This window comes from Mesocricetus auratus, unplaced genomic scaffold (genome assembly GCF_017639785.1).
Source record: "Mesocricetus auratus isolate SY011 unplaced genomic scaffold, BCM_Maur_2.0 Super-Scaffold_100014, whole genome shotgun sequence".
Lineage (NCBI taxonomy): Eukaryota > Metazoa > Chordata > Mammalia > Rodentia > Cricetidae > Mesocricetus > Mesocricetus auratus.
Window position 1 is genome coordinate 23,611,492 of NW_024429197.1, and position 27,213 is coordinate 23,638,704.

The following is a 27,213-nucleotide window of genomic DNA, read 5'->3' on the forward strand; positions in this document are numbered from 1 at the left end:
GTGGCCCATTTGCCACATTTATACGAGGCTCAAAAATAAATAGGTAATAATGGATTTAGGTGGCTTCTTACACTCAGGATTGGACAGGGCCTTAGGAGCCTCCTAGGGGTCAGATCACGAGTGCTGGCACCTCAGAAACAGGCCCAAGGGGGCAGGGTCCTCCAGCAACCCGGTCTGACAACAGAGCAGTGGGGTGGGGACAGGAGACTAACTCTGGGAGCCAGAGGGGACCTGACCGCAGCGGGGCTGCTCCACGCGACTCTCCTCCTCAGCCCCAACTCCCGCAACCGGGGATGTGGGGTGGACTCTGCCTCCTGCTTCCATTGGGTCTCCCGGTGCCGGGCCCGCCCACCCCTGCGGCGAAGCCCCGCATTGGCCTGCCCGGTGCTCCGCCCGGTTCCGGTGCGCCCATTGGCTGCCCATGCCCGACCCCCGGCGCGGCCGCCGAGGCGGACCCCGGGATTGGTGGTCCCGCTGCTGCGTCCTCACCATGGCGGCGCCCGTGCAGCCCGCCGCGTCCTGGGCGCCTGCCGGGGTCCTCTCGGCTGTCCCCGCTATTCGGGCTGCAGCCACCTCCCCGCTCCGCGTGCGCCCTGGCGCCGCCCGATCCCGGCCTCCCACTCCGCTGCGGTAAGGCCTGCCCCGCGCCCCGACGCAGTTCTCGGCTGCCGCGCCCCTTCCCCGGTCAGGCCGGCCCGAACCGTGCTGGGGACCGAAGCCCGGGTGGGGGCCAGGCCTGAGGAGGGCCGTGCAAGCCCGGCCGAGCGCGCAGAGGTCACCTGCGTGCAGCGCCCCGGAGCGCGCGAGTCTGGGCGCAGAGAAGGGACGCGGTCACCCAGGACCCGCTGTGGGACGAGCGCAGGAAAGTCCGGGGAAAGCCTAGCGGGAGTCAGCAAGAGTAGCGGTTGTCATCCCTGCCTTCCCCGGGGCCAGATCCTCGGAGTGACCGGGTCAGTTTGTCAAAGTACGTCTTCTCGCTACCTTTCCGTCTGGAGTGTTTCTCCATTGTCTTCTCGGTGATCTTGTTTGCGAGAGAAAATCTTGGCGAGGTCCGCAGATTTGGTTAAGAGGATGTCCCACTGATGTGTTTAGACTCCTTTTTACAACAGCACTCATTTTTATGATTCCTCAATAAACCTCATTTTTGTTTGTTTTTCTCGAGTATGGGGAGGGAGTGAAAACGATAAAACTGAGTCACTGTAATTAGCCGAGGGAGTGACCTGGTGACAGACGGGCGGACGACAGCTGTTATCCCAGAAAGCAAAGAGTACTTAACACATTTCTGTGAGGTCCGTTGAATTATTGGTACTATAAGTAGTGGACTATGAAAATAGAAAAACCACGAATTAGGTTCCCGCTATGTAGCCCAGTAGACATGACAGTTTTAGTTGTGTTTGTGAACTTTTAACTAAAGACTCAGAGGAAGGGTAGCCCAGGTCCATAGGTGCATACCTGTAGTATCCAGAAGCTGAAGAGGAGGATTGCTTCAGAGGCCAGCCTGGGCTACATGGAATAATACCTGGTCAATAAGCACCACAAAGCAAGACCCAACCTCAAAAGACTGTAAAAAGAAAAGAAAAAAGATAAGATTAAAAACTGAAGCAAAACCTTATGACCAAATGGGGTTTTCATATAATCTAAGGTAATGGACATTTTGAAATATGAAGTGGTGCCAAATTTTCCATGTCACAAGTCTGAAGTCTGTGTGTGATGACAAGTTAAGTTAGTAATGGTGAAACAAGCAAGTGTGTTCTTAGAGACTGATTGGCTTGCTCATATAGTCAAGTGTCTACTGAATACATGTTTTGTGCAAGACATTGACTTGAGGGAAACTCAGACAATTAAAAGATGGAGCATGTTCTCTTAGACCTATGTAGGATAGTTGTTTGAATGAAGCACACACAAACAAAAGATAACTTAAGATGTGGCCTCTAGAATTCCAAGACCGTGGGTGCTGGGAGAAATCCAGGAGAGGAGAGCGAGGTGTTGAAGGAATATTTTGTGGGAAAACTGAAGTTTTGAGTTGTGACCACAAAGAGTGGAAAGGCTGCTTGGCGGAGAAGTGAGCCAATGAAAAGTGAGGATGTGGCAGGGGAGGACTCGGGAGTGCCTGTGGGTGGTTCCAGGGCATTCTTAGTTAAAAAAAAAAAGGGAGGGAGATGAGGTTCTAGAAAAGGCAAGTTGGACTAGGGATGCAGTTCAGTTGGTAGAGTCCTTATCTAGCATACAAGAGCCCTGGATTTGATCTTCAATGCCATCTAAAACCAGGTATGGTGACACTCTTGCCTATAATCAAAGTACTTTGGAGGTAGGGACATGAGGGATCAGAAAGAAGTTCAGAGTCATTCCTGGCTACATAGTGAGCTTGAGGCCAGCCTAGGCTACTAGCGACCCTCTCTTAAACAAAATCAAAAGGCAGGCTGAAGAGGCATCTTTGTTCTGTGAGGAACAATGGATAAACAAATCGTCATATGGACCTGAACTTGTCAGGAAAGAATTCAGTAAGTAGCAGTTAAGTTGTATTGTCGCTTTTAGAGTTAGCTTCAGTCACCACAGAGCTGTATTCAGAGTTGCTTCTTGCCTTCATTTATTCGCTTTGTGTGGTTGGTGACAAGTTCCTAGTGCTGCCACCATACTGCTCTGACATCAATTTCTTTCAACTCTTGGAGTCATCACACTGTTTGGGGCCTGCTGTTTCTGGGAATTGCCCAGAAGCCCACTGGACAAGTTTTTCTTTCCTACTGTTATCATCTCACCATCACCCATGGGTGTGCCACTTCTCTGGTGTTCTTTAGCTCCTTACTGTTTGGTTAGGCCCCAGAGTAGCCTGGCATTGACAGGTTATTGCCATACCCTTTGATATATTACGCTTTTTAGGTCGGTTGAGCTACTTGGCTTTGTATTTTGTTGTTTGAGTGCCAATGTGTTGGCACATGTTGACTTTTTTGGTCTTAAATAACCCTCTTCATTCTCCATCATTGCCCCTGACTCGTGTTTTATGGCCATTTGATAGGGAACTTCCTTTGTAAAGCCTTTTTGTGCCTTTCCCCCCCCACCTAAATGAGTTGTCCCTCTCTAATTCTGGGGGCTCTACCTTTTGTTTTTGTATTTGTTTTATACTGGTTTTCTTGTGTATGGATGTGTTGTGTTTGTTTGGTGTTTTTTGAGGCAAGATCTTGTCTAGCTAACCCAGGCTGCTCTTAAACACTTTTTCTCTTTAAACAACCTCATGCAGCCCAGGTTAGCCTCAAACTCAGTGAACAGTAGCGGAGGGTGACCTTGAATTTAGATTCTTCCTGTCCCCTCATCTCTGCGGTGCTGGGATTAGGGATGGGGTCACCTGATTTGTTTGCTCTTTTGCCATAGTTGCTTTACTGTCTCTTCCACTCGCAGCATAAGATGTATTTTTAAAGGCATGAGCTCTCTTCTCTGTCATCTGAACAGTGTTTTTACATAGTAGGTACTTGACATATATGTTTCATGTAGAAAATAGTATTTTGACTAAGGCAATACTGTAGTTACTGTTTACTGTCCACTGTAATTCCTGGTCACTGCTCCCTTGCAGTATACTCAAAAACTATTCTAACTGAAAGGAAAGAGGCGGGGGGGTGGGGGAGTTGGGGGTATGACTGGGTTGGTTAGAGGGCTTGTTTAGAGCATTCGTGAGGCTCTCCATCACTTCGTAAATAGGGTGTGGCACTATATGCCTGGAGGTGGGAGCAGGAAGATCAGATGATGGCGATGGGACCATCAGTTGTCTTGGCACTTGCGGCCAAACCTCATGACCTGAGTTTGATTCCCAGAACCCACATGTTAGTAGAAAAGAACTGACTCCTGCTAGTAGTCCTCCGACTGCCACATGGGTACTGTTTGGTGGGCAAACAAAAAGAGAGAGACAGAAGTTAAAAATAAGTGCAAGCTACTCTTCTGCTATTTGTGGAGTTTGAGACCAGCCTGGGCTATATGAGATCTTGTCTCCTCACCCCCACCCCCTCAAAGATAAAGAAAACAGCCTGGAAGTAGGATAGCTACAAAAATGTCCTTCATGCAATCAAAATAGTTGCCATAAAACATGCAAATAAAGTTGGCCATATGAGAGAATGCTTTACAGAGGGGTCTGAGGTGTGGGTCGGGGTACTTTAGAGTAAGCTAGAGTGAAAGAACTCTCCATAACTTGGTGACTTAACAAGACCAAACTTAACTCCCTGTTCATGCCACCCTTTTATCACAAGTATACAGGCAGCTCTCTGCTGGTCACACTAGCTCAGGGATGGAGACAGTTGGAAACTAGTCAGTAGTTGAGTGGGCACTAGTTTTTACAGCTTCAGTTCTGTCACTTTTACTGGTATTTTGTCCGTCAAAGTGTGGCACCTGGCCTTGCCTAACTTTAAAGTAGGGTCAGGAATTGCAGACTTAGCTTGTGACTAATGCAAGAAGAGCCCAGACTGTTTTGGCTCTGAGGACCACTACATACCCTGTGGGTATCGAATCTCAGACCATTGAAGATTAGAGCTAATAAGTTGGTTGGGCACTAGAGGCAAGTATATAGACATCAGAAAGAAACAGAAGGGTGGGTTCAGGGCCATACTCTGTAACATCCTGTATAAATGCCCATCAGCCAAGGCCAGAAATACAGTAAATCACATTCCAGTTATAAGGCAGCTGTCCCCTGAGGTATTACTGTTGTTTTGTCTTGAGACAGAGTCTCATGTAGATGAGGATGACTTTGAACTCCTGATCTTCCTGTTCACACCTCTCAAGTCCTGTAGCATTTTGAGGTGTCCAGAACTAAAGAAGTTAAATTAGCCTGGTGCAGTAGCATGCACCTGTACTTAGCACTTAGAGACAGGAGGCTGGAGAGTGTGAAGCTAGCCTCAGATAAACATATCTCAAAAATGAGTAACAGCTAGGATACAGCAAAGTGCTTGCCTGTGTGCACAGAGCTCTGTGTTCAGTGTCCAGCACTGTATGAACTGAGTATTGAAGCATGTCTGTAATCTTAGCAATCGAGAGGTAGAGGAAATAGGGTCGCAGTTCCAGGTTATCCTTGGCTACATAGAGTTAGAAGCCAGCCTGGAATACCTGAAGCCCTGCATAAAAACAAACAACCCACAAAGAATAAGTAGTTTAAATAATATTTAAGTTTTTTCACTTAAGAAGTCAGGGAGCAGGGAGGCAGAGGCAGGAGTCTTAAATTCAAGGGGCAGCCTGGTCTACATAAGTAGGACATTGTAAAGAGTACAATAATTTGAGATGCATTTAATTGGATTTAAGTGAAGCTTCAAGCTCCGTGTTTGGGTTCTTTTGCTAACAGAGAAGCTAAGTGCTGGTTGGAGCTGATTCAGGGACTAGAAAAGCTAACTTTCTGGCTTTGGGTCTTGGTCTGTCACTGACTAGCTGTCTAATATTTAACAAGTTTTTTTTGTTTTGTTTTGTTTTGTTTTTTAACTTCCTGTGCTGGAGTTTGATCCCAGGGTTTTGTGCGTGCTGGATGAGACCTGTGTTGTCCAGCCACATCCAGGTCCAGTGTCTTATCTTGTCCTTTTTGAAACAGGGTCTCAGTGTAGAGACCAGGCTGGCCTCAAACTCACAGAGATCCTCCTACCTCCGCCTCCCAAGTGCTGGGATTAAAGGTGTGCGCCACCAATGCCCGGTTACTATGAAGCTCTTATTTCCGCACTTACATAGTATTTAGCTGCTTTTGGCTATCTAAGCCACTGCACTAAGCCCTCTAGTCTTGAAAGGTAGTCCTTGAACACAGCTCTGCACCAGTCTCATCTAACATTCAACATTGAAAAGCTACATCCCTGGTTCCCTGAGATACACCAGCGGGGCCGGGCGTCGGTGGTGCATGCCTTTAATCCCAGCGCTCGGGGGGCAGAGGCAGGCAGATCTCTGTGAGATACACCAACGGTTACAGTACTGTCAACTCTCCGTAGCCACGGGTAGCTGTTTCTTGGACTCCTTGAGGCTACCCAAATCTGAGGATATGCAGATTTCTCACACAAGATAGATTTGTATTTACATATAACCCCACACAGCCTCTTTATACTTTGAATCACCTGTGACTATAGCCCCTGATACAATGTAAATGCTGTGTAAATACTTTTTTGTGTTCTGTTGTTTAGGGTACAATGGCAAGAAAAATGTTCTTGCATGTCCATTACAGACACTATTTGTTTTTGTTTTGTTGTTGTTGTTGTTGTTTTTGGTAGCCCTGGTTGGCTTGGTACTCACCGTGTAGCCCCAGCAACTCTCAAACTTGTGGCAATCTTTCTGTCTCTGTCTCCTCAGTGAACCACCATGCCTGACTCAACACGTTTTGTTTGTTTTGTTTTGTTTTTTGACACAGGCTCTCTAGCCCAGGACATCCTGGAATTCATTAGATAGTTGATGGTGACTTGAACTTCTTACCTTTCTGCTTCTACTTCCTGGGTGCTTAGCAGGCATATACCACATGCCTGTCAAACATAATATACTTGCACAGTTTTGATAGTGTGTGTGTGTGTGTGTGTGTGTGTGTGAGTGCACATGTGTGTGAGTACAGGTACCTATAGAGATGAGAAGGGGGTGTCAGATTCCATACAAGTGGAGTTACAGGAGGTTTTGAGCCCCATGGTGTGAATGTTGTCAACTGAACTCGGATGCTCTGCAAGAAATACAGTATTTTAGAATTTTATTTATATATTATTATTTGTGTGGTGTGTGCTGCAGCATACCTGTGGAGGTCAGAGAATGAGTTCATGAGTTGACTCTCTTCCTCCACTTTTATGTGGGTTCTGGAAGGCTGACCACCTTAGAATAAGGGCTGAGACTCAGGGTTTTGTGGATATCTTAAAGGGGCTAGGTGTTGGTCTTAACTGACCATCATTCATTAGGTAGATGTGGGTTTAAAGGGCTTTTCACACAGAAAACACCATATGCCCGACCTAGAGACCCAAGAACATGGCTGCATCTTGAGGCCGCTTGTGTGGGAGAAATGCAGACTGTCTTCAGACTGTGAGTGGAAATGATGCAAATGTCAGTCAGGAAGATTGATCTAAAGCCCTGTGAGTTAAAGCTTCATCCTGAAGATGATTAGGGGTCAGGGAAGGATTGGACAGTAGGAAATGACATTATCAGCTTTGTCTTTTGGGAGGATCACTGTCGGGAGGAGGGAGAAGGGTGACTATCTTGCTATAGAAAGCGCTGAGGTTTACAGCCACAGTTCCTATGTCTACTACACGAGCCATAAAATATTTATAGGTGAGATTACATGAGTGAAAGTGAAGGAAGGATGCTGGAGGCCGATATCATCGGGTGACAGGTGTGTCCATGCACGGAAGTGCAGATAAGAGCCGGCAAACCAGATAGATTTCAGGTCAGCGTCACCAGTTTCTAGCGGATGACCTTGGGCAGGCTGCAGACCTCTCTGATTTTCAGATTTGAGAATTGGAGATTAAATTTCCTAATTTCCATGCTTGTTGTGGTGGTCGGCTAGAACAGATGTAAAAAACCTGGGCCTGTGCTGGTAGATATGTAAGGGATCTGTGTGTATGTGTGTGTGTGTCTGCATGTGGAGGCCAGGTGTTGTTCCTCAGGAGCTGTCCACATTGTTTTTTTGAGACATGGACTTCCCATGACCTGGGGTTCTGTGACTAAACTAAGCTGACTAGCCAGCTAACCCCAGCAATCCCCCTGTCTCCCTATCATTGGGATTACAAACATACACTCATACACATCTGCTCATGTGGGTCCTGGGGAATTAAACTTAGGTCCTCGTGCCTATGCGTCAAGCATTTTATCACTGAGCCCTGCCCACAGCCCCATAAAGGACCTCTCGCAATAAGAATAATGATTTTACTGCTCCTAACGTTTAGAATATAGTACCTCTGCCATGGTGATGTTCATTAGCCTTAAATTTCCGTCACTAAAGATAACCACCATCTGCTTCATGGTTTTTATGTCTTTGAAGGTGATTGATGCTGCTTGTCTGGGAGTGTTAGGCATAAGGGAATTATTCAGACATTAAGAAGGGAGAATTGAAACAGATATCCTACCAATTAAAACAGTGTTTAAACGCTAACCAATTCTGTTCCCAGCCCTCGTACGGAAGTGTCACAAGTGTGCAACCGTGTCCAGCCGCTGAAAATGATAAAATGTGCTAGCTTCTCCTGGGTCTTCTTCTGACTTCTTCCCCCTTGCGATTTTATTTATTCTACTACTGTCTGCTGGTGGCTTTTTTAAAAAATAAGGATGGTAATGGGTTTAATTCAGATTTTTTTCCCTGTCAGCTTCATCTCTAGTCACCCTGGCTTGACACGCTGCTCTTCTGAGCCCTGTAGAGCTTAGTCTGTTTGGTTCTGATGGTCCTTCATCTGTTGTCAGTATTTGTGTCTTTATCAGTACTCTGTATCAGTTTCTGTTTCCTTCCTGCCAGATTCTCTTTTAAAATCATGATAAGGGAGTGTGTTTATATGCTTCGTTTGCTTCCAGACAGGGTCGCTCTGTGCGGCCCTGGCTGCCCTGGAGCTCACACTGTAGACCAGGCTGGCTTGGAACTCACAGAGATCTGCCTGATTCTGCCTCCTGAGTGCTGGGATTAAAGGCGTGCGCCACCACGCACAGCAACCCTTTTTTTTCCCCCTTTTAAATCTTGTGCATGTGTGATTGTATGTATACATGTGTTCATGTGTATAAGAGCAGGCGGGTGCATGTAGATGTCAGTCCTCGCCTTTCATCTTCCTTGACAGGATGTCCGCTGTGCACTGTGCCAGGCCAGCTGACCTGTGAACTTTGAGGGACTCTCCTGCTTCCTCCCCCTCAGAAACACTGGACTTCCACCTTTATGCCACTGTGCCTCACTTGTACATGGGTTCAGGGGATTTGAACTCAGGCCTTTATGCTTGCATGGCAAATGCTGTACCCACTGAGCTGTATGTGAGCTTGTGCAGAGGCCAAAGATCAGCTTTAGTCGGTTCTCAGAAACCGTTGCCGCGTTTCTTTTGTTGTTTTTGTGAGATAGCGTCTACTAGACCCTGGAGCTTACCAGATTGAGCTAGGCTGGCCCGCTGGCACACTGCGATCATAGTGCTTGTGGGGCAAGCACTGTACCCACGGGGTGTCTCCCAGCCTTACTGCACCCTGTATTTAGAAAGTCAGACTAGTGGGAAACCCTGTAGCTAAGTGTTTCTGAGGCATTTTGGTTTTAGGATTTCTTTTGCAGGTAAAAACATTAACCATTCCCATAGAATGTTCCTCTTTGTGGGTTTGGTTGACTAATTTACTGTATTAGGTGTATTGAATGCATTAAAAATTACTAGGGGGCTGGTGAGATAGCTCACTGAGTTGCCCCCTGACTCTACCTCTCTGTGTGTCTCTGTCTCTCTGTCTCTCTCTCTGTCTCTCTCTCTCTCTCTCACACACACACACACACCAGTAAATTACTTTTAAAAAGTTATTAGCTACTAAAAAAACTTTAGATCACAAGAATAGCCAGGTGTGTTTTCCAGTAGCATGAGAGCAGTCATGCCATATGTCACATTGTGTGGCCCCAGGACACTCTGTCAGACCCTTATGAGAGAGTGAGTGTGAAGGAGGAGTAATGCTTTAGAATGATTATGGGAATAGAGTCCCTGAAAAGTTCTGGGATCACAGGTCCTTGGAATACACTTTGAGAATTGCTTCTGTGTGTATATGTATGTGGGAATGTGCGTATGCGTGTATGTGGTGTGTGTGTATGCGTGTGTGTGGGGTGTATATGTGTATATATGGTATGTGTGTATGTGTGTGGATGCATGTATACTTGTATTGTGGTATGTGTGTGCAGTATGTATATATGTAGTATGAGATTGTTTATACCATGCCCTCCCTCCCTCCCTCCCTCCCTCCCTTCCTTCCTTCCTTTCTTTTTCTGGTTGTTTGAGACAAGGTTTCTCTGTGTAACAGTCTTGGCTGCCCTGGAACTCACTCTGTAGACCAGGCTGGCCTCAAACTCTGAGATCTGCCTGCTTCTGCCTTCCAAGTGGTGGGTTAAAGGTGTGTACCACCACTCACAGTTTATATGATGTTTTTATGTACTTCTGCTAACAAAGTAACAAGAATGGTAACACTGGCAAACTAAATCTACTCTCCCGTGCATTCAGCCTGCTTTTCTTCTGAAGAAAGCTAATCTCTTGCCTTTGTTGAGACAGGTGCTTTGTCTTGGAAGGGCAGATGTGTGCACTGTTGGCATATCAGGTAGGTACCACAGTCTGAAAACTAGGAAAACCAGTATTCCTATGGAAGAAAAACTCTGTAGTTAAGTTCCAGAAGTCTTGTGAATACTTGGCAGGATGATGGCTGATGGTTTCTCAGTACACCATTGTGATGATCCTGCTCTATGACTCTGATTGTTAGGGACTTGGCCACATCCACATTGGTGTCATTTAGTATAGCGTGAACCTTGTACCTTAGGAAGTGAACATGTCCCCACCTTCCACCTGTGCAACTTCTGCACTAACTGACTCCCCAGTGCCACAGGAGTCAGTGGCAGTGAAATGAAAGATTAGGCAAATTCATACGTAAGAGGGAGTTGTGGTGTCTTCCTTTGGTGTGCCGGCAGCCACTTAGCACCCCTAGAGATGCCACCCTCTGAAGGCATGTGGCCTGTGATACTAAAATGGCCACATGGTGGTCTTGTCACAGTTCTGTCCTGTCTCCTCCATCTTGTGGTTTGATCAGTCATTGAATTAGAACTTTTATTGTAGAGAATTCAAGGTGATTTATTATAGCATAAGATACCATGAAGATTATATCCTGGTTGAAGAAATTTTTTCTTCATAGTATATATTTTTTGTAATGTTGTCCTCAGAAAAATGTACAAAATAAATGAAAACTGTCATAGGCTAGCCTAATATGTCAACAAAACAAAATTTCTAAACTCACCTATTGACATACATGAAATGATTTTTAATGAAATTTAGAGCCACCGTTATGATTTTTATAACAGTATCAAAGGATTCCTAAGTGCCACAAGGACTTTACTGAGTCATTGTTCTTACATTTGATTCAGAAGGAATTCCTATAATGTTTGGAACTCTTTAATGCAGACCTTATAAAATACTGTCTTTCTACAGACTGAGTAGTTATTTTTCTCCATAGCCTCAAATACCTCTAGATCCACTACATTAATAGTATGAACTATAGAAACTTGTATTTCTAGACCTCTCATATTTTCTACCATTTTTAAATAATATTTTTTATTTAACTTTTTACACAAATTACTCTCAGTTCCCTCTCCCTCCCCTCCTCCCCTAGCCCCCCATTCCTTCCAACCCCCCATCTCACTCCATCTCCCCTCCACTCCCTAGGGAGGGTAAGGCCTTCCATGAGGGATTTTCAGAGTCTGTCATATAATCCCAGGCAGGGCCTAGGTCCTCCCCAATGTGTCCAGGCAGAGAGAGTATCCCTCCATGTGGAATGGGCTCCCAGAGTCCATTTGTATGCCAGGAATAAATACTGATCTACTCTCCAAGGTCACATAAATTGACGAGGCCTTTTCTCTGACACCCAGGTTGTGGGGGTGTGTGTCTGGATTAGTCCCATGCTGGTCTCTCAGTCATCAGTCTGGTGTTCATGTGTTTCCCCTTGTTTAGGTCAGCTGCCTCTGTGGGTTTCACCAGCCTGATCTTGATTCCTTTGCTCATCGCTCCTCTTTGCAACTGGGTTCCAGGAATTACAGTTTGGTTTTTAGTTGTGGGTGTCTGCTTCTGCTTCCATTAGCCACTGGCTGAGGGTTCTAGGATGGCATTTAAGGTAGCCTTAATGCCAGTTGGTGTCATTTTTGTAGATCTGTGAAGATCTCACTAGTGCCAGATCTCTCCTCCAACTTATAATGGTTCCCTCTGTTATGGTATCTCTCTCTCATCCTTCTCTCCTCTATTCTTGTCCTGGCTCAACCTTCCTGCTCCCCCATATCCTTCTCTTCCCTCTTCTTTTCCCCCCTCTCTTTCTCCCATCTCTCTCTTCCCTCTCTTCACCCCTGCTCCCAATCCAATCAGGAGATCTCCTCCCATAACCCTTCTCTGGGTTACCATGCATATCTCTCTTTGGGTCCTCCCTGCATCCCAGACTGGTGGTGGGATTGTAGGCTGGCACTCCCCTGCTCCATGTCTAAAATCCATACATGAGTGAGTACGATCTTTCTGACACATTTCCCCACATAATCCCGGAGGAGTCCCTCACTGCCAGTGGAATAAAGCTCGCATTCCCCAGCAAGCCTCATTATCAGCTTCCCGGGCTCTGTGTAGTGCAGACATTACCTCTCTGCAGTGTTCCTGAACCTCATTGACGACCATTAATTACCACCATCCCATAATATCTGAGCCTTGTTTATTCTGTAGCTGCACTGCCACGGGAAGCAGTTATCGCGGGGCAGGTAAATAATGGCTTTGTTTGCCCTGATAAGATAGCACAGTCCAACGGGCCATTCTCAGTCCGGGAGCACAGGGGCTTGTTCATGTACACTCTTGTCCATCTGTGTGTGTTTTAAAACAGGGTCTCTCTGTGTAGCCCTGGCTGGCCTGGAATTCATCTCATAGAGAGATCCACCTGCCTCTGCCTCCTTAGTACTGGATATTGTTTATTTGCTTTTTGTTTGTTTGTCTGTTTTTGAAGATGAGTGGGTAAACAATATGGAGCTACTTCACAGGCTTAAACATACACAGTGTCAGAGAAAGAGCAGGTAGGAGCATTTGTCTCACATTTCTTTTTTTAGTTTCTCAAGACAGGGTTTCTGTGTGTAGACTTAGCTGTCCTAGAGCTCGCTGTGTAGACCAGGCTGGCCTTGAACTCACAGAGATCCACCTGCCTCTGTTCCCGAGTGTTTGAGGTTAAAAGCGTGTGCTACCACCACCACCCAGCTTGCCTCACATTTATACTGTTCAGCACATGTAAGAGCAGACCTGTCCAGGCTATTCTTACGGGGACCTGGCTCCAGTTCCCAGCACCCATCAGGTGTTACACAACCCTCTGTAACTGCTGGGGGATCTATCTAATGCTTCTCACCTCTGACAGCACCTGCACCCCTCTGCATATGCCCACACACAGACAAGTAGCTAAAAAGGGTAAATGTAGATGAATAAAGGAAAGAACTTCATAGAATAGGGGAATCCATCATTAAGTCTGAAGGTGTCACATTGCTTCACTCTGGGTTTTGTAAAGAAATACGTTGCATGCATTTTCTGTAAAGACCCTCTGCATGTTTTTCCCTAGTGTCTTCTTCACAAGAGACAACCCGGCTGTGGTTCTAAGTGCTTTTTCTTTGCATCTGTGTTTTCCGTTTGGGTTATATGCTCTGCATCCAGGGCGAGCTGGCCTGAACTCCTTAGGGGCACAGCCATGCCCCTTTGTTTATGTATTACTAGCAGCTGCTTTTGAGCTACAATTTGGTTTCTACTTTTGTGGCATAGTGCTGTCTTGGCACTACACCAGGCTGCCCAGGTAGAGAAGAGCCAAATACTGAAGTATAAATTTGAGAAATTCAATATTTATCAAGTATTGAAGCACAAATTTCTCATCTGCATGAGGCATTCTTACTGTTCTTATAGATGTCACCTTTTCCAAATAAAAATTATGTCTACAACTTTTTCCTTGGAACAATATTGAGACAAACAAGTAAAAGAAGTGTGTGTGTGTGTGTGTATAAAATTAAAACCAGACCTTAACAACTCCTCTCTGAAGACTCCCCTCTCCCTCCAGTAAAATGGATAATGAATTCACCCATGGAAAACCAAAAATTTTCTTTCTTTGGATTTCACTCCTCATATCCTTCCCAAAACACTGCAGTTACAGGTGTGAGCCACTGCTGTCAGCTTTTCCTAAACTCTTTCTAGCAAGCATGAACAGTTGAAATTATTACTGTATTGTATATACAGTGTGTATGTTAATGCCTGTGTGGAGGTCAGAGGACAACCCTTGAGAATCGGTTCTCCTTTTCCAATGCAGGATTGGGGATCTAATTCAGGTTGTCACACTTAATCGGTAAATGCTTTTGCCTATTGAGTCATCTCACTGTCCTGTGTCCCAACTTTTTTTTAAAGATTTATTTATTTTAACTTTCCAAGTACATGTGGTGCCTGCCTGCACATATGTATATAGTGTGTGTATGTGCGTGGCATGTGTGACTGGTGCCACTGTGGCTCAGAAGAGGGCATCAAGTCCCAGGAATTGGAGTTACAGATGGTTGTGAGCCACCAGGTATGTGCTGGTAATTGAACCTGAGACCTCTGGAAGAACAGCCAATGCTCTTAATTGCTGAGCCATCATTCCAGTCCCTGTGTTTAGGTTCATGCTTGAGAACTACACAGTAGTCACAAAAAATTGCAATAAATCTTAGCATGTTTTAAATAATATTCTGAGACTATGACTGGCAATAAGGTGTTTTTCATCTTTACTCTTCTGTCAGCTTGCTTTTTTTGTTTTTGTTTTTTGAGACAGGGCTTCTCTGAGTACCCTGGCTGTCTAGAACTCCCTTTATAGATCATGCTTGCCTTGAATTCAGAGATCCACCTGCCTCTGCCTCCGAGTCCTTGAATTAAAGTTGTGCACCACACCAAGACTGTTGTTTTTATTTTTAATTACATTTATTTATTTATGTATTTATTTGTGTGTGTGTGTGTTGGAGGAACTCATGTGCCTCTTGGGGGTTGAACTCGGGTTGTCAGGCTTGACAACAAATGCCTTTACCTGCTGAGCCACCTCAATGACCCCTATTTTTAAAAACTCCGGTAGATATTTAATTTCTGTTTAGAAAGTCACTGGGAGACTGGGAGTGATAAGGAGAAAGAAACCACACGGCAACTGGAACAGGCAGATTTGCTAATTTTATTGAATTTATGTATTTTGTGTATCTGGGTGTTTTGTCTGCATGTATGTCTGTGCACTGCATGTGTGTGCCTGGTGATCACAGAGGCCGGAAGAGGGTGTTAGCTCCCCTGGAGTTAGTTACAGATGGTTGTGAGCCTCCATGTGGGTGCTGGGAATTGAACCCAGGTCCTCTGAAAGAACAGCCAGTGCTCTTAACCACTGAGTCATTTCTCCAGCCACTAGCAAAGTTTAATATGAAAGTCATTAATTGAAAGAGCTGGAATGCTGTGGGACTGATTAGTGAGAAATAAACCAGTGACATGTGGACCAGTGGACAGGATCATGAACCAGCCCATACTTGCTTGGAAGCCATTGCCAAAGACTATGTTGGGGCAGGTGTCAAGAAATTTGAACTCCCTGAGGCCAGCCTGGTCTACAGAGCAAGTTCCAGGACAGACAGTTTCTAAACATAGAAACTTATCTCAAAAAACAAAACAAGCAAGCAAGCAAACAAAAAAACAAAAACAAAAAAGAAAGAAAAGAAATTGCAATTCTACTCTGCTGCTAGGAACAAAAAGGGATAGGCACTTTGGAATACACTGACATTTCATCAGTTAAACACAATTAATGTTTGGCCCACACACACATCATTCTGAGGCATATTTACCCTCTGCTGCCCCAAAGTTAGAAAGCTATGACTATATGAAGTTTTATAGAAGACTGTTTACAGCGCATTATTCAAACCAGAAGAAAAAAGAATTCAAATATCTGCCGACTGACAGGTGGATAAATAAGATGTGGTGCACCCATATGAGGAAGTCTTACCTAACAATTAGAAACAATGGGGGGTTGATATGTGCCACAGCAAGCATGGACCTCAAACTCACTGTGAATTAGTGGAGGCCAACCACAAGCACCTGTGAATTGTCTGGATTCATTTTTTATGAGATTCCAGAATAAGGAGCATCCATAGAGAAGGAAATTAGATTAACGTTGGAACAGCAAGAGAGTCCATAGGATGGTATCAGCTAAGAGACACCTTTTCTAGGCAAATGGGTACATTCTAAAAGTGACTATGGTGGTTTTGGTACAGCTGTGTGAGCTTTGTGAGTATTCTTTTGTTGCTGTTATTGTTGGAGACAAGGTTTCTCGGTGTTCCTGGCTGTTCCAGAATTCACTCTATAGTCCAGGCTGGCCTCAGACTCAGAGATCTGGCTGCCTCTGCTAAAGGCTCTTGTCACCAAGCCCAGCACTTTGTGAGTATTTTAACGAACGCCTTTAATCCCAGCACTCGGGAGGCAGAGGCAGGTGGATCTCTGTGAGTTCAAGGTCAGCCTGATCTACAGTGCAAGTTCCAGGACAGCCTCCAAAACAATACAAAGAAACCCTGTCTCGAAAAACAAAAAACAAAACAAACAAACAAACAAAAAAAGAGTCACTGAATCACACACTTCTTAAAAATTTCAGTTCTTTTTTAAAATTGTGTGTCTGTTTGTGCATACGCCGACACCTATGGAGGCTCCAGGCATCACATCTCCTGGAACTGGAGTTATAGGAGGTTGTAAATCACTTGCTGAGGGTACTGGTAACAGGATTTGGGTCCTTTGGAAGAACACACTGCTCTGTTAACCACTGAGCCATCTTTCCAGCCCCCCCAGTGTGTGTGTGTGTGTGTGTGTGTGTGTGTGTGTGTGTGTGTGTGTTTGTACACATGTATGCCTATATGCATGTGGAGACCAGAAGAGGACCTTAGATCCCAAGGAACAGGAGTTATTTTGGGTTTTATTTTTGAGACAGGGTCTCACTGTGTAGATCAGGCTGGCCTCAAACTCAAGAGCTCTACTGAATAGTGAAATAAATGCAAGATGTGCACTAACACACCCATCCTGAAGGAACTGGAGTTAGAAGCATTTGGGGAATGCCTGGCTTGTTATGTGGGAGTTGATACTTGAGTTCTCATGACTGTGCAGCCAGCATTCCTGAGCACCTCTCCAGCTCCCCAGATTACTTACTCTGAATGGGTAAAGTACACACAACAGGAAGGATTATCTCAAGTAAGGGTGGCTGGGTGGTGGTGGCACACACCTTTAATCCCAGCACTCGGGAGACAGAGGTAGGTGGATCTCTGTGCGTTCGAGGCCAGCCTGGTCTACAGCGCAAGTTACAAGACAGCTTTCAAAGCTACAGAGATCTTGAAAAACAAATAAATAAATAAATAAATAAATAAATAAATAAATAGTGGGCCTAGGGCCTAGCTAGATGACTGAGCAGGTAAGGGCCTTGAAGACAAGCCTGATGACACAAGTTAAGTCCCTGGGGCCCACATGGTGGAGGAAGAGAACTGCTGTCTAGCCTCTACATTTGTTCTCTGCTCACACACACAGGTCAGGGGCTTTTGTTTTTAAAGAATAATTAGCACAAAAAGTTGTAAAACATGGATCCAATTTAGGAACTAACAGGCAATAAATCTGTAACCATCACAGCGGGTAACTGGGTCGCAGTGTGCCCTTAGTGTTTAAATTCCCTTTGCTGAGGTGGAGGAGGGGGTGGGGTGGGTGTTGGGGCCTGAAGAGAGCACTGGCTGCTGTTCTAGGGGACCTGGGTTTGGTTCCTGGCACACATGTGGTGGCTCACAACCATCTGTAACTCTGGTCCCAGAGGCTCCAGCACCTTCAGGCCTCCACAGGCGCTGGGCATGCACACCGCAGTGCACAGACATGCATGCAGACAGTGCACAGACATGCATGCAGACAGAATGCCCATACCCACGAAGAGCTGCCTCTGCTGACCTCCAGCCCCTTCCTGCCGCCTTTGCAGTAGAGGTTTGGAGGAGTCGTCCCCCAGCTACTTCTCCACCACCCTTTTCCTCAACTTTCTCTCTCCCATTTGCTTGGCTGTTGCTTGGACAGAGTTGCTCTCCTGGAGCTGGTTTTGATTTGTCCAGGAAATTCTTTATAGTTTTTACTCTTTTTCATTTTATCTTACGTGTTCTTTTTTTTTTTTAATTGGTCACAGCCTTTATGATCCTTACTGTATTTTCAGGAGTCCACTTTCTCTTTCATATTTCTCCTTATCCTTTATGGTATTCCCCCCAGTTCTTTGTCCCAGGTGCTATACCGTCTCTGCTGTTTAACCACCTATGATGGTTAACCTCAGTTGGCAGCTTGAGTGGACTGAGAAAGGCCTATGGAGTTAGTGAGACAGACTTGTGGGCGTGTCTGTGAGTGTTTCCAGGAAGGGTTAGGCCTCACACACTCCTTGTGGTCTTATCCATTGCTGGACTCAGGATCTGATTGTGATTTAGATGGAGCAAGTGTGGCTTCTGTCACTGATGTCTTCCCACTGATGGCCACGGACTGATGCCTCTGAAACAGTGAGCAGCACCAAACTGTTCTTCTCTTGCTTTGCTTTCCTAGTGTGTTTTGTCATAGCAGCATAAAGCTAATTGCACACAGTTTTCTTTCCCTAAACGCTCTTTCTTTGGCCTCTGCCCCTGGTGTTTGTTTCCCTGTAGCTGTTTTTTTTAGGTGGAACTGTCTTTTCACTGGAGATGGAACTCAGCATCACACACGTGCCTGGGAACCATTCTGTCCCCGAGCTACACCTTCCTCTTGTTACATCTCCAGGCTGATCTTGTTAATGATCTTTGCTGGTTCCCTGACATACATACATACATACGTACACACACACACACACACACACACACACACACACACACGCGTGTGTGTGTGTGTGTGTGTGTGTGTGTGTGTGTGTGTGGTGTTTTGGTCTCCCATACTTTCCTCGCTTTGCTTTGACTCTCTATTCTTCCCCATTTATTGCAGTATGATTATGTAGTTCCTGTATGTACCAGTTCTTTGCTATTATTACTTCTCTATTTATTTGAGACAGGGTCTCACTATGTAGCCCTGGCTAGCCTGGAGCTTGCTATGTAGATCAGGCTGTCCTTCAGCCGTGCTGCCTGAGTGCTGGGGTTAGAGGCATGTGCCTCGCGCTGCTCTATTATTATTCTGAAACAGCTTTTCTGAGTTATCTCCCTGTTTCTCTGGGTCTGTCTCTTTGGTGCTAGGATGTGAACCCACAGCCTTATGCTCAACCAGCGAGGCGTGCTCCCTAGCCCCTTTCTATCCCTAGAGAGGTGATGTGGTGTGAATGGAGCCAGATCATCTGACTCTGAGTCCTGCTCTGCTGTGTACTGGGCTGTGTACTGCTTTGTGCTTGGGCTTCTTCAATATTAGCTGTGAATGACAACTTCATAGAGTCAAGAGGCAGAACTAATAAATAAAACTCTTAGAGCTTTGCCTGGTCCACAGTAAGAGCTATGTGGGTATCAGCACCATTAATTATTTCATTAGTTGTGATTAAAAGAACACAATTGTTCTGAATAGAATAATTTCATAGACTTCATATATATTCATGGTTTAAATCTGCTCAGCCAAGTAGGAATTCTGAATAGCTTGGGTATGTTCAACAAAAAAACATTTTTTAAGAACTGATGAAGGAACTGGTTTAAGCCGGCTAATCAATTGTATATGATAACTTCCAATTAGCTTTCCTCTGAAGTCTTCACAGGATGCCCTGGAAGTGCCTGTGGCTTTGCATGGTTGAGTCCCTATCCTGTGGCTGACTTCTGAGGGTCAACAGCACTGACACCTCCATTCTGGTTGTTGCTGGTTTGGTTCCAAAAATAATTGACCATAGGGTGTTTTAGAGATGGTTTGGTTGTAGTTTCTTTCAGCAAATTTAGACTTCTGTATAACTTTCTTTCTATGGCTTGATTAAGGTGATATAGTTTTCAGTGTCATGAACGACTCTTTTAAAGCATGCTATAACCTATTGAGTCATCAGGTTTTCCACAGATAAGTGTTTGAACACATACCAGGGCACAATGGTAAACAAAACAGCACTTTTCCCTGCCTGGGTGAGCCAGAATCTAAATGCCAATATAATATGAAATATACCAATATAATATGAAATATACCAATATAATATGAAATGGGATGGGCTGCACAGGTGCTGTGGGGGCATCCAACAGAAAGCCTTAGGCTAAAACATGAGGCAGGTAGCTTTTCCTTATAAAATGAATTCATCTTTAAGGTGCAGATGAAGGATGAGTAGGAGCTGGCTGGAGGAAGGGGTGTGGTCAAATGGTTTCAGCCAGGGCTGGAGTTTGGTTCCCAGCTGCCACATCAGGGGGTCCACAGCCACCTCTAAACTGCTCTAAGGGATTCCATGTCTTCTTCTGGCCTGCACTGGCCCACATATGTGGCATACTTACACACACATGTGTAAATCAAAATAAATCTTTAAAAACAGAGGCTACACCAGAGGCCAGCCTAGGATGTACAGTGAGGCTTGTCTCAGAACAAGTGGGCAACAAAGACTTCAGCTTGGCCTTGGGTAGGAATGGTGAGCTCTGAACACCAAAAGAAGTTTGCTCATGGGAAAAGGAGGCCTGCCGTGTGTGTGTGTGTGGGGAGACCGGGGTGGCAAGGCTGGTAGGAGAGCGTGGCTTAGTGGGAAAGTAATCTAAGCATGGTGGGAAGTGAATCATAGTACATTGGCTAGTGAGCGGGAGAGTTCGAGAGGGTGGGGACAGAGGCACCCACCCTCTGTGAGGCAGTTAGAGAACCAAAGATTGTGGGGGCTGGGGACAGCACCATATAGTCTGGCTGATAGGGTGGGTGGAGGGCTCCAGGTGTGGCCAGAAGGAAAAATTCCTAAGGTTTGATTGGCCTGTGATTGACGGTGTGTTGAGAGCGTTGATGCTGTTTCCAGGCTTTCTGAGGCGCTCCTGTTGTGTGAACTTTTTCAGAGGTGAGGAAGTATCTGCTCATCCCTGATAAGGAACTCACAACAGACCAAAGTACGTTCCACCAGAGTCCAGCTAGGTGAGCCAATGAGTTTATTAGGCCTATTTACAGACGTGAGTGAAAGGTTACTTACAGGAGTATGGGTAACCCTGAAACAGCCATACCACCCAAAAGGTCTTACCCCAGCATGCAATAATAACCTCCCATAGCTGCTTAGAGAGAATCTCCTGTCTCAGTGACCCTCCCACTTCCTAAGTACCTCATCATGGCTCGCAGTGTCTGTGGACTGCTCACACGGCTGAGAGGGAGAGGCTGGACTCTGGCGAGAGCACAGCCATCCTCCCTACCCACCTCTGTGAGGAAATGCCAGTCAAATCCGCCTGATCTTGAAGGTCACGGCTGCTCTTGTGAAGGTGGTAATGGCCACGATCTATGAGGTGGTCAATATAATGGTCAATTAAGACAGCCCCTTGGAGCCAGGCGGTGGTGGCGCACGCCTTTAATCCTAGCACTCGGGAGGCAGAGGCAGTCGGATCTCTGTGAGTTCGAGGCCGGGCTGGACCGACAGCCTCCAAAACAATACAGAGAAACCCTGTCTCGTAAAACCAAAAAAAAAAAAAAAAAAAAAGACAGCCCTTGGGGTTGTCTGCAGAGTGAGACCATCTAAGGCCGGTGACTTCTTTTCCTTCCTTCTTTTCTGAATACTTTCGTTAAACAAATCACGAGCTTTAGGGGCTGGGTGAGGTGAAAGGCCAAGGGTTGGAGCAGCAGATAGTGGCGGGAGGATTTCTAAGTGCCTGGAATCTGTCAAGGGGAAAGCTAGGCTTAACCACTTGGTTTGTGTTAGAATCGGGAGTATCGGGGTGAACTGATTGCTCTCAGCGTGTAAAGGCCAGTGCAGGTGCAGATGGCTGGTGCGTGCTCACATGTGCGTGCTCACATGTACCGCCCAGCTCAGCCCCTGAAAGGACCTGTGGCAGTGAGGACACAGGGCATCTGGATATGGGGTTTTTGTTTGTTTCTGTCATCCTGGGAATGGAACCCAGGGCCTCACACACGCTAAGGAGGCACTGTTTCTTGCTGTGTCTGTAACACATGCTGCTCGTGAACTCTTTGTCGGATAACGAGGTAAATCTGTTAGATTGATTCACAGCTTGTCCTGTGTCTGCCGGAGCCGAGGTCTGTGGTCACCGCCTGGCTGCACTGACTGAGGTCGCTGCTTCGGCGCTCTGAAAGGGAAGCCTCCTGAGGATCACTTGCGTTTGGTTAGGTGGATCGATTATTCCTTACGTTTTTACCTTTTTTGTTCTCAGTGAAGATACAGAGTCCATTGTGCTACTAGAAGCTCAGGTCCCTGGGGCCCGGGAGGTGACTGGGTTGATAAAGCCCTGCTGTGCAAACATGAGGACCTGCACTTGACCTCTGTTGCCCACGTGAGAAGCTGGGTGTTGGGCCTTGTGTTTTTAATCCCAGCTCTGGAACCTGCTGGTCAGCCGCCAGCCTAGCTGAGTGGTGAACTCTGGGTCCAGTGAGAGACCGTGACTCAAAAATTGAGATAGCATCTGGGGAGACCTACAAAGCACAAGGCTATATGTATACATACCTGTCTCTCCCTGCAGGTCATTTGCATGTAGCAGTGTGCTCTAGGCACAGGGTCATGTTCTTACACATCCCCAGCTTCGTTCTCTCTGACTGGTGCATCCTGTTTTGCATTTACCATTTACCCCCTGCTCTCGAGGACAGAATATTCACCGATTCTCTGTGTGCAGTGGCTGGCCTTCTTCTTCTTCTTCTTCTTCTTCTTCTTCTTCTTCTTCTTCTTCTTCTTCTTCTTCTTCTTCTTCTTCTTCTTCCTCCTCCTCCTCCTCCTCCTCCTCCTCCTTCTTTTTTTTTTTTTTTTTTTTTTTTTTGAGGCTGTCCTGGCACTCTCTCTGTATTCCAGGCTGACCTCGAGCTCACAGAGCTCCGCCTGCCTCTGCCTCCCGAGAGCTGGGATTAAAGGCGTGCGCCGCCACCACCGCCACCACCTGGCTTATGGCTGGTCTTTGTGAGCCACATCCCACACTTCCTTGCGCCCTGGCTTCCATTTCTGGTTGACAAAACTGGCAGAACAGCAGATCCAAGGGTGAGTGAGAAGTTTTTTTATCACCCCACCGCTGCTGTCCACCGTCCTAGTGGAAGCTGTGCCCCTCACCCCCCTCTTCCATCTAGTGCCAGCCTTCTCCCGACAGCGCGTTCACAGCTGCCGGGACACCTTTCTCTCTTCTTACCCTTTCAGGAGAGAAGGAGCAGCCTCCTGCCCTGGCTAGTCTCCCAACAGCTCTTTTAAACCCTACCCAGACAGCTTACAAAATCCTGCCATCACACCTCCTCCGGGGTCCTTTCTGCATGTTCAGTGTGCTTCCTGTCAAGGCCCAGCAGACAACGCTGCAAAGAGCCCAAGGTTCATGGCTTCCTTGCTGAGTATTTGAACTATTGTTAACTTTATCTTTAAAATCTGTATGGCTGATGGGCATTCCAGCGCAGGACTGGTTTTTAAGTAATAGTTATGTGTACATGCCATGACACACAGATGGAGGTCAGAGGACAACTTGCAGAAATCTGGTTCTTTCCTTCTGCTCTATGGATCCCTGGGATTGAACTCAGTTTGCCAGGCTTGGCAGCAAGCAGCCCCACCCGCTGAGCCATCACACTGGTCACTTGTATAGGCTCCTCACTGTTGCAGAGCTTAATTAAGGGGCAGAAACATTGTAAATTTCAATTATGGAGGCAATACTGTGACTCATAACAAATATAATTCTGAAGTATATAAATAGGAAAACAGAAGTCTCCCAAGGATGTACATGTCACACCCCATCCTGTTCCCTAGGAACAGCTAACAAAGATTATGGTACGTCTGAAGTCTTTATATGTTTAGCATCAAATAAATGTACATATATGTATATAGATAAACTCATGCCTATATGTTTGTGAATCTGTCTGAGGGGGTCTCATTTCTAGAACCCACTAGCATTGCTGAAGTTTTCTTTCCAGCTTGGTCCCGCTGCTGATTTGCCCCAAATAAACACATGGGCACTATTAAACTGTTGGCTGATGGCTAGGGCTTCTCACTGGCTAGTTCTCTCTTAATTAAAAACCCATTTCTATAAATCTAAGTATTTCCACGTGGTCTTATCTTACCGGAGAAGGGTCTGGATCTGTTACTCCTTCCTTGGCTACATGCCATTTCCACGTGGTCTCTCTCTGTTTACCTTTCCCAGAATTTTCCTTGTCTCCTAGTCCCACCTAGCTTCCTGCCTCTACTGACCAAACTGTTTTATTCATCAACCTATAAGAGAAACATATATACAGAAGGACATCCCACATCACACTAGTGGTCCCACTATGTTTGTTTTGTCCCGTGTCTCTTAATAGTTGCAGCTTGGAGTTAGTTTTGAGATGAGAGAAAGTAAATTTCATTGTGACACATACATTTGGTCTTCACCTTTGTCTCTGGCTGATGCTGCAATGATAAATGGCACACTTACTGAAAGTAAAAGTAAGTATTTATTGTAGAAATTACCCACGAGAGACAAACAAGTAACCCAGATGAGTCAAGTAGTTTTCCACCGCTGAACTGGAAGTCAGAAAGCTGGAAAAGAGAATGAGACTTCCGCTGTTCAGTCTTTTATACCTTCCTCCTTAACGTCCCTAGCCATGCCCAAAAGTGGGCCTGGCTAGTGACGTAGTTTACCGCCTACGTCCGTCCCTATACGTCTTTAGACATGCCTAAATTGGGTGTGGTTAGCGGTGTGGTAACCTGCCCTTTTATTACCTCATCTGTATGCGCCTCTAATAAGTCACATGGTTAATGGTGGAGCACTGTTTCCTCCTACATCTGGCAATATAACTCGTAAAATCTTTAGAATATCTCAAGTGATCTCTTGGTGTGCGCCAGTGGCTAGCTACTTTATGGCTGCAGGATGGAGGCTGATTGTCTTAGTCACTTTTCTATTGCTGTGGTAAAGCACCATGACCAAGACAGCTTAGAAAAGAAAACATTTAATTTGAGGTCCACACTTTTGGACATTTAGTCCATGACCATCATGACAGGGAACATGGCATCAGGCAGGCAGGCATGACACTGGAGCAGTAACTGAGAGCTTACACCTTGAAATACAACCACAAAGCAGAGAGAGGGACACTGAGAATGACTTGAATCTCTTGAAACCTTAAAGTCCACCCTGAGTAATACACTGTCTCCAACAAGGCCATACCTCCTAATCCTTCCCAAACAGTTCCACCAATTGTGGACCACATATTCAAACATAGGAATCTATGGGGACTATTCTCATTGAAGTATTCTTTTTCGGAAGAGACTGAGGTCGGAGTAAAGGGCTGGGACCTTTAGTCTAACTCCCCAGACTTTTCAGGGCTATGAAGTTGGATACCAATGGCCATGGTGTAAACATTGGTCCATGTACCAAAATCTCACAAAACATGAAAGGATGAGGTTAAACAGGTGAAGATCCCTGGGGTGCCAGCTGCAGAGGCCGTGGAAACCCTGTGTCCCCTTCCCTTTATGTGACCAAACATGTCACTTCATCTGTATTCTTTTTTGGGGGGGTTCGAGACAGGGTTTCTCTGTATTGTTTCTGAGGCTGTCCTGGAACTCACTCTGTAGACCAGGCTGGCCTCGAACTCACAGAGATCTGCCTTCCTCTGCCTCCCTCCCAAGTGCTGGGATTAAAGGCGTGCGCCCCCAACCCACAGCTCATCTATATTCTTTGTAATGTCTTATGTTCAACTACTAAATGCAAGTGCTTCTTTAGGATTTGTGAGCCAGTCCAACCAATGAATGGAACCTAGGCAGGTGGTCTGGAGAACCCTGATTTGTAGCCAACTGGGTCAGAAGTACTGGGAGATCTGACTGGGGTTGTGATTGGCATCTGGCATGGGTTGGTGAAACTCTGCTCTCCACGTATGGGATTTGATGCTATCTCCAGGTAGATGTTAACAGAGCAGAGTTGGATTAGAGGACTCTGCTGGTGTTCACTGTTGTGCTCTGCCTGCTTGCTGGCTGGGCAGGGTCCTTGTACCCGCTGTTGAAGTGTTGTGACAGGCAAGGTCCTTGCATCTGCTGCTGGAATGTTGGGAGGATATATACGAAGCTGAGTTTGACCACTTCCCATACAGCTTCAGTTTCTCTCTCATTTTAAAAATTCCAGATAACTGTCATGTGTTCTCTCAGTTGTAATTTCTAGACTCTCTATGAAGGTATAAAATCATGTTTGTTTATGCAACGGGACAGTAGAACTGAAACTGTAGGGGGCAAAAGGGACTAACTATGGGGCAAAAACAAAAAGGACTCGTAAAGAGATGTGAGGCAGAATACCTTCAGTGTACAATTTATACATGCCTGAGAGCTTTAAAAACAATGGAAAAGGGTTGAGTGACAGCTCAGTCAGCCAAGAACTTGAAATCATGAAGACCTCTGTTCTAGCCATGCAGCGAAAGCCAGGTGCAGTGGTGTGTAGTGGTGTGCACTTGTTAGGCCAGAACTGCAGAGACAGAGGCTGGTGACAAATGCCTGGACCATTGGCCAGCTAGCCTAGGCTGTTGAGCGAGCTCCAAGCCAGTGAGAGACATTGTCTCAAAAAAGAGAGGAATGATGCTCAAGGTTGTCCTCCCGCTTACACATGCATACATATTCATGTGCATGTGTACCGTACCTACATGAACAAGAACGTATGTAAATGCACATATATACATGCACATGTGTAACGTTTAGTCTTCCTGCCTGCAGCCTGGGTCCTGTTGTTGCTTTCAACCCCCAAATAACACACAAGACACTATATTAATTATGAAGCTGTTGGCCGTTTGCTATGGTTTCTAATCGACCAGCTCTGACTTAATCATTGACCCATAATCACCAATATATATATTTATAAGGACTTATCTTTCTGAGAATACCAGACTTGCGTTCTCTTCTCCAGGGATCACATCCTGATGAATCCCCTCACTACATTTCCCAGAATCCTCCTAGACTCCTAGTCCCACCCATCTTGCTTCCCTGTTGGCCAACAGTGCTTTATTCAAACCAATCAGACACATATTTACAGAATGACATCTCCCAACACACATGCAAGAATTACTTTTTTCTGGATTCTTTTTGGGAACAAACTCAAATAACTAGAACCAAGTGCAAAATATTAATTACGGATTTTGACTGGAATTAAAGCAGTTTTCTAGAGAAATGATGCATTTCCTGCATTGATATTCTCCTTTAAGAACTTGTTATATTCCAGGACTGGGTGTGGCGTAATATCAGGAAATGAAAGGCAAGACATCTGGCTGTTTGCGCATCTGCTGCCTTTATTGCCAGGAGTGTGTGTGTGTGTGTGCACGTGCGCTGCATCTATGTGTTTGCTGTAAGGAGTGAGCAGCCTTATATACAGACTTACAGCACAGTGGAGAAACCCCAGGTGTAAGAGCTCCTGTTTCCTCCTGCTAGATAGTGATGTCAGGTGGGCAAGGCGGGGATGGGGGGCTGGTTAAGGGGGTGGGGTGTGTGTGTGCTGTAAGCCAGGACTAG

At 45.8% G+C, this 27,213-nt stretch overlaps 1 protein-coding gene across 4 annotated transcripts in view; it reads left to right on the plus strand.

The window, feature by feature from the left end:
* The first annotated feature begins 438 nt into the window (after nt 1–438).
* The window catches only part of St3gal3 (ST3 beta-galactoside alpha-2,3-sialyltransferase 3), a 218,164-nt gene continuing 191,389 nt past the window's right edge, over nt 439–27,213 (plus strand). For 2 of the 4 annotated variants that reach the window (XM_005083887.4, XM_040756828.1), the window contains exon 1: nt 662–964. The gene's annotated coding sequence lies outside the window, so the exon portion shown is untranslated. Of the gene's footprint in view, nt 631–661; nt 965–27,213 lie in introns of those variants that run through there. The other 2 variants (XM_005083888.4, XM_005083889.4) reach the window with 2 other exon arrangements.